We start from the raw sequence: 7388 nt of genomic DNA, 5'->3' as shown, positions 1-7388 counted from the left end.
CAAAATATGAGCAGCCATTAGATGTCAGGAAAGAGAGAGTTTCTAAACTCTTTGCTGACATCTACTGGTCACTGCGCACTTTGCAACCCAGGAATAACTACCTTATGCTAGAGGGCATAATGCGTGTTCCTGTGATCTCATGAACCGAGTTTGGCAGTTTTGATATCATTTGATGTTAAAATTGATGATGCCACATGGGTTATACCCAGAGCCTTCCCTCGGATAAAAGATGAAATAGCTAAGAAGCCTCTTCCTATTTGCTAACATGGGTTTTTTGAATCCTGAGTGTAGATGAAATACCTAATTTTAAGAAAAATTAGAGATACAGGCACGCTGCATATCCAGGTAATGACATTTCTAATCACAAATTCAGACATCGTTATAGCTGAGAAAGAGCGTCTGAATCACCAAAACATTAGTCTTTCTCTTTGAAGCATTCCCTCTATAGAGTAGGAAAAATTCCCATATGGGCATGGTGTCATTTGCATCAAGGGTTGAGGGTTTGAGACATTGATACGGTCAGGAAAATAGGAAGTCAGACTGGAATACAGGTAGCTCTTGACTTACAACAGTCTGTTTAATGACAAAGGTACAACAGCGACCATTTGTTGCGCTTACAACTCACCATATCCTCTTGATCACTTGATCAAAATTTTGGCACCTGGCAATTGGCATGTATTTACAATGGTTGTGGCATCCTGGGGGTCTGATTGCCATTTGGAACCTTCCCACCTACCTTCCAATAAGCAAAATCAATAGGGGAATCCAGATTCGCTTAGCAACCGTGTGATTCACTTAGTAACTGCAACAATTTGCTTACCCACCATGGCAAAACAAAAAACAAAAAAACAAAAGTTGTAAAAGTGAGTGGCTCACTGAACAACTGCCCTGCTTAGCAATGGAAGTTCTGCTCTTCCTCGTGGTTGTAAACAGTCACAGTTTTACTTATAGTGACTGCCTCGCTTAACAACCAAGTTGCCAATCCCACCAATTGTCGCTCGCCAAGGACTACTTGTAAGTAAATAGGAAACTTGTGTTTTAATAGATAGGTTTTGTCAGAAAGCAAGCCCCATTTGGACAAATAAACGGTTATCAAATGTTAAGGAAACGGTTTTGTGATTGGGAGATTAGATGCAAATGAAGATTAAAAAGAATCAGAAAGTTTTAGGGGCATCTGCAGGAAGGGTGCAAAATGATGAAAGCAATATTGTGATCGCATGAGAGATTAACTCTTTTGTAGAGGTTTGCAAAAACCTTATGGCATGACATAATTTCTGTTATTCTTACAAGAATAACAGTTCCTGCAGTAGTGGGGTTTTAAAGTATGCTTTTGTATATATGTGTGCGTGAAATCATTTTTATATACTGTTATCACTCAACTTTCAAAAAAAAATACTCTGCGTAGTCTGCAAATCTGTTATTTTCTGGCCTTATGAAATACTGCCTATACGGGTTGTCCTTGACTTACAACAGTTCACTTAGTGACCGTTTGAAGTTGCAGTGGCACTGAAAAAAGTGCCTTAGGACCTTTTTTCACACTTAACGACCACGGTAGCTTCCCCAGGGTCACATGATGAAAATTCAGGCACTTGGCAACTGACTCATATTTATGACGTCGGTGGCAGTGACCTGGGGATCAAGTGATCAACTTTTGCAACCTTCTGACATGCAAGGTTAATGGGGAAGCCAGAATCACTCAACAACCAGGTTACTAATTTTTATCAACTGCTGTGATTCACTGAACAACTGTGGAAAGAAAGGTCGTAAAATGGAGCACAATTCACTTCACAAAAGTCCCGCTTAGCAACAGAAATTTTGGGCTCAACTGTGGTGGTAAGTCAAGGACTACCTGTATCTACCCAGTGTTTTGAAAACTCTGCTACTCAAAACCCTTGGTGGCTAGGAGGTGAATTTTTTTATTTATTTTTTAAATCTGACATAACACGTCAATGTTACACTGTAGAAAAGCTGATTGTGGCACCTATGTTGTTTGAAGGCTAATAATAATGTTCTGCACTAGTTGTATAGGATATTAACTTTATAACTGAAGTTGAATCTAGGACTTTGAGACGTGTTCACCCATGTTCAGGGATAAAAGCCATATTCCAGAATAGTCTGATGGTCTCGTATAACCATTTTTGTCTGGAGTAGGATCCTGAGCTATAAGTTCCTGGAAACCATTTGGCAAAATCTCTGGTTCTGCATAAATTTGTGCCAGAGTATTAGGGCATCCAACCAGTTAACTAACCTTCCCTACAAAATCAACAGTAAACACACAATGATGTGCAGTGATGCCTTTTTTGAAATAGGCCTGGAATCTTCCAAGTGCAGTAAAATGTCTACGAAATCTTGATATTTCTTTGATATTTTTTTGCCTTCTATTCACACACTACATAAGGGAGAACAGATTTGACACATTTTTCTCAGCAACCTGTTGATGGTTCATTTTAGCAGCTCTGCAGTTTGACACAAATAACTTGCAGTGCTTTGTGAAAACACTTCTTCTTGTTTGCTAAATTGTTGGCAGAAACACTGCCCTGCTGTCAATATAATGCTTTTATGACTTGAAGTGTCCGATCTATTTCACCTACCGTGGTTCTTTCTATTTAAGATTCTGCAGTCTAAAATTCTGTTATAATGTACAAAGTGCAAAGTATTCTTTAATTGTTCGCTTCAAACCTTTTCACTGCTAGTCTTTTTTCTTTCCATAAAAGTATCCAAGGCAGCAGGAAAAAAAAAAAGAATTAGCTGCACTGATTTTTTTTAAAAAAAAAATAGATATCAACACTCCATCAACACATTATCTTTTGAACGGAGTGTTTTGGTTTTGTAATTTTTTTTTTATATTCTTGTGAACAACTCTGGGATCTTTTCCGTGAGATGAGATATAAAAATATTTTGAGGATGAGAAGGAGGAGGAGTCTGGAAAAAAATATGGAAATGAATTCAAACACTTGTCAGATAAAATGCTTTTGCACTATAGTCGATTGAGTGTCTTCTATACCTTTGCAAATACTTGATGGCTAATAACTAACTGTTCCAATTCCAGGTTTTTTTCCCCATTTCTATAATCCTAAACTCCATGCAGGATACAAAACAACACAAAACTGAGTGAAATTAGCCCAGAAATCAATGAGCCATATTAGAACTAGTAAACCAACCATTAAAATGATGGCTACAATATTCTTATTGTAGGAGCTTTAATTGTTCTCTTGCGTGGAAATGTGCCACAAGTAGTGAAAAAAACGATTTGATTGCCATTTCCCAAATTTCTCCAAAAGCATGTATTTTCAGCATTTGAGCTTTGTTCTAGAAATATTTGGATCTGGAAGTCTTGCAATGTTTAATCTTACAATGCTGAACTTAGTACAGGTAGCTCTTGATTTACAAGAGTCTGTTTAATGATCGTTTGAATTTATAATGTACATGGAAAAAAGTGACTTAGGATAGTTTTTCACACTTACGACCATTGCAACATCCCCAGGGTCATGCGATCAAAATTCAGCTGTTTGGCAATTGACTCATATTTATGATGGTGGCAGTGTCCCAAGGTCATGTATTCCCAGAATGTGTTTCCAACATTCTGAGAAACAACGGGGAAGCTGGATTCACCCAACTAACTTTAACAACTGCAGTGATTTACTTAACAACCATGGTAAGAAAGGTTGTAAAACAGGGCAAAGCTCACTTAAGCAAGGTCTCGCTTACTGACAGAAATTTTGGGCTCAACTTTGGGATCATAAGTCAAAGACCACCTGTATCTGCCTTAAGGGATGGCTCCTTAGCACTTTGTTGTTTTGTTAGTACTTTATGTTCACTAGTATTCAGTGGTAGGAACCAGATAGTATATCAGAAAGACCTTTGAAATATATATATGAATGCCATACATGTAAGTACCCGCGAAAACTTAAGAAAACAAATATACACACACGCACACATACATACACACACACTCCAGTTCTTGCATTATTTTTTATTCCTTTTTTTTTGAGATTGAGATTTTTTAAAAAAAGATGGTGGTTAGATCAGAGCTGTGAAAATCTACAGGAAATCCATTCTAAAAGGATTTTTCTAGAGTGTTGGGTTAGTTAGATCCTATCACAATTATAAATACTGGTGTCCGTGATCTTATAAATACTATAGGATCCACAATGTCTGAAAAGCAAGGGAGAGATTTTATCCTACTGCCATAGGACAGGGCTTACTCTGTTTAAAAGGTCCATTTGTGCTATTATGTAATTTATTTCTCGAAGAGATTTGAGAGAGAAGATTCTCCCATAACGATCTTATTTTATGCTCCTACAATCTCAGGCAATCTAAGCCAATGTTTCTAAACTTCAGCCAACTTTTAAGAGGTATGGACTTCAACTTCCAGAATTTCTGAACTCCACACTTCTTAAAGTTGTAAAGATTGAGAAACACCAGGCAAAGCTGTTATATCACTTATTGTATTAATCTGTGAGCTTAGTTTCAAGCATTTAGCCATGAAAGGATTGCAAATTGTAGATTATAGTGTAGCAGGCTACATGAAGTCAGCCATTTGTGGTTTGGCTAACAAACCATGGTTAAATCAATAACTTAGATCAAAGCCTCAACTCACACACAGTCTTGACAAATATTTTAAATTTTGCTGTACTTAATCCCAGGAATTCAGTTCCAAAATGAGTAGCAGTAAGTCCATAATTTAATGGATCTTGATTTAAGTTTATACTTTGAGTGCAGTGCACAAATACTGGATTTCTATTAGGTCTTACTCCCATTTAACAAATTAATATCTTTTGTTCAGTTAGTAGAGGATATGTCAAATAGAGAGATTTTACTGCAAATTATGCTACTTTAGTTATGCAAATGAGGCAAATTCAGATTTAATAGGCATACTCTCCGCAATGGTCCATTAAATCAACATTTTACTCTATTTTTTATTTTCACCTGTTTTCATTTTAGAGTTTAATTATATATATATAGATATATATAGATAGACAGATAGATATAGATATATCTGCCTATATTTGTATATTTGTTTAAGAGGGTTTTAAAAATTGAAATGACATACAGGGGTGAGAAAGGTTAAAAAAACAAACCTCATTATGTAATTTTAAAAATCCTTTTGTGCAGCCTTTTCGCAGGCTTCTGAAAATCTTTCTATATAAATTTTGCACATTCTTTTTCTTGCATGTTCAACTATTCAACAACTGCTTGGTACAAGTAGCAATTATTTTCTTTCCTTTTGTAAACTGTTTTTGACACTGAAATTATGAATAAAATATTCGTAAAATAAAAGACTGGCATTTCCATTGCTTTAGCTGGAACAAGCTTCTCCTGGTTTCAAAATGTCAGAAGGTGGCAATCATTACCCTTCACTCCCTATTTTTTATAGGAAACATGCAAACATGTCACTGTACTTTTCAGAAATGAAGCTGTAGATTAGTTATTGTGAGTATACACCAGCCTTGCTAGTTTAGTGGCCTCTAGATATGATGGAATACAACTTCCAAGGCTTTGCATATCTGCCTGGGAATTTGTGTTATCCAAGCTTGGAAGATCAATTTCTTTTAATATTTATTCAGTTTATTTCATTGGGGAAGCTGGCAGGAAGTTGGAAGTACCCATTGCTTTTTTGTCCGCTTTTGGTTATTCTGTCTAAAGGTTGCATCATGGCAACTGGACCAAACTTGGTTAATCTGAGACATTTCAGTGCTCATCCAAGCAACTTCATCAGTCAGTTTTGTTGGATGAGCAGTGAAACACTTCAGATTAACCAAGGTTGATCCAGTTGTCATGATGCAACCTTTAGACCCATTTGGACTGGATGCCTGAATCTTTATCAGCGTATCTTGGTCATTGTGTTTTTTTTGTTCAGATAAGGAAATATTTCTGATACAATGACAAATGGGGCATGGATTGTCTAGTATGGACTAAGAATGACTTCTTGCTCCTATCCTGCTAAAAATATCCAGCTGCAAATTCCACATTGGATGCAGTACAAAAATCTTGTTCTGATGGAATCCTCCCCATGTACCCAGAAATGAAATTAATAGTTTCACTGTGTCTGATCACTATCTGATTTATGTTGAATAAGTTCTGAACTCAAGAGAGACAGATTACTTTTGCTGAATCAATAAATTTCTTGTTATTTATTTTATTTCATTTGCAAAAAGGTCACGCGTCTCCCTTCAAAATGGCTTAAGACTTCCAAAACTACAATCTAAACCAGGAAGGGCATCTATAGCAATTTTATGTCCTGTGGACTTCAACTCCCAGAATTCCTGAGCCAGCCCTGTTAAATTCTGGGAGTTGAAGTCTATAGGTCATAAAGTCATAGTTGCCCATCTCTGATCTAAAATCCCTAAACCGAGACATAACCTTAACATACGTGACCAGCCGGAATTTTTATTTTACCACAAGCCTTGTACTTTGAAAACCACGATTTTTGACTCCACCTCTTGGGGAATAAGAAAACATATTTTTTTCTAGAATAGAATAAATTATTTTTGACAGCCAATTTAGACTAGTAGTTAAGGAGTTGGATGAGAAACCAGAAGAACACAAATTCTAGTCCTACCTTTGGTCCAATCACCAGGAGACTGTGAGTTCTAGTTTGACTTTAGGCATGCAAGCCACCTGGGTGACTTTGGGCCAATCACCAGGAGACTGAGAATTCTAGTCTCACCTTAGGCATGAAAGCTGGCTGGGTGACCTTGAGCCAATCACTCCAAGCCCAACTTATACCACAAGGCTGTTGTAGGAAACTAGGAGTTGGGTACATTCTATACATGGCCTTGAGTTGTGCAAACAAGGTGGAATATAGATCTATAATGCAGTTTGAGAAATGTGGGTAGATGGAGGTTGAAATATCAGGCATTTGCAGAAGTAGGTTTTCTTCCTGAGACGTTTCACTCAGCTAATGTCAAAACACTTCACATTATTGAGTTTGGTCATAAAACATTGGCAAGAAGAAAACCAAGTACAAAGCAAAGATTTGCTTCTGAGATTTGTGAATTGTAGAAAAACTAAAAACATAAAAATAAACCCAAATGACTGGAACAGGCAGCATGCTGATCCAAGAAAAGAGTCACATTAAATATTCCTCTATAACTTATTCCAAGTTTAGAGCAAATAAACTGCTATGTTAAAATATGTTTTTGCAATGCAACAGATGCCTCTCTTAGTTTAGTTTATTGTCGTACAACGAAATCAAACACCATCTTCAGTGCACATCATGACCATGAAAATAAACACAAACACACATCCTTCACCCTCCACACATTGAACCAAAAAACCCCAACACCGCACCAAAACATACATTATACAGCAGAATTCAAAAGAGCTATTGCCCTGGGATAGAAGCTGTAGAACTGAAAAGGGCTGCTTAGACTATATTTACATCT

General features: G+C 36.8%; 1 long non-coding RNA gene across 1 annotated transcript; it reads left to right on the top strand.

Annotated features, from left to right (window-relative positions):
* The first annotated feature begins 1141 nt into the window (after nucleotides 1-1141).
* On the top strand, nucleotides 1142-5280 carry LOC148126453 (uncharacterized). The gene is made up of 2 exons (XR_015743292.1): nucleotides 1142-3757; nucleotides 4065-5280. It is a non-coding gene; the product is annotated as an uncharacterized LOC148126453 (long non-coding RNA).
* Nucleotides 5281-7388: the final 2108 nt, after the last annotated feature.

The sequence above is a fragment of the Pseudonaja textilis genome, chromosome 3 (assembly GCF_049901715.1).
Source record: "Pseudonaja textilis isolate UNSWEBS1 chromosome 3, rPseTex1.2, whole genome shotgun sequence".
NCBI classification, from domain to species: domain Eukaryota; kingdom Metazoa; phylum Chordata; class Lepidosauria; order Squamata; family Elapidae; genus Pseudonaja; species Pseudonaja textilis.
Note: the sequence above shows the minus strand (reverse complement) of the source record. Positions and strands in the feature narration are given on the sequence as shown.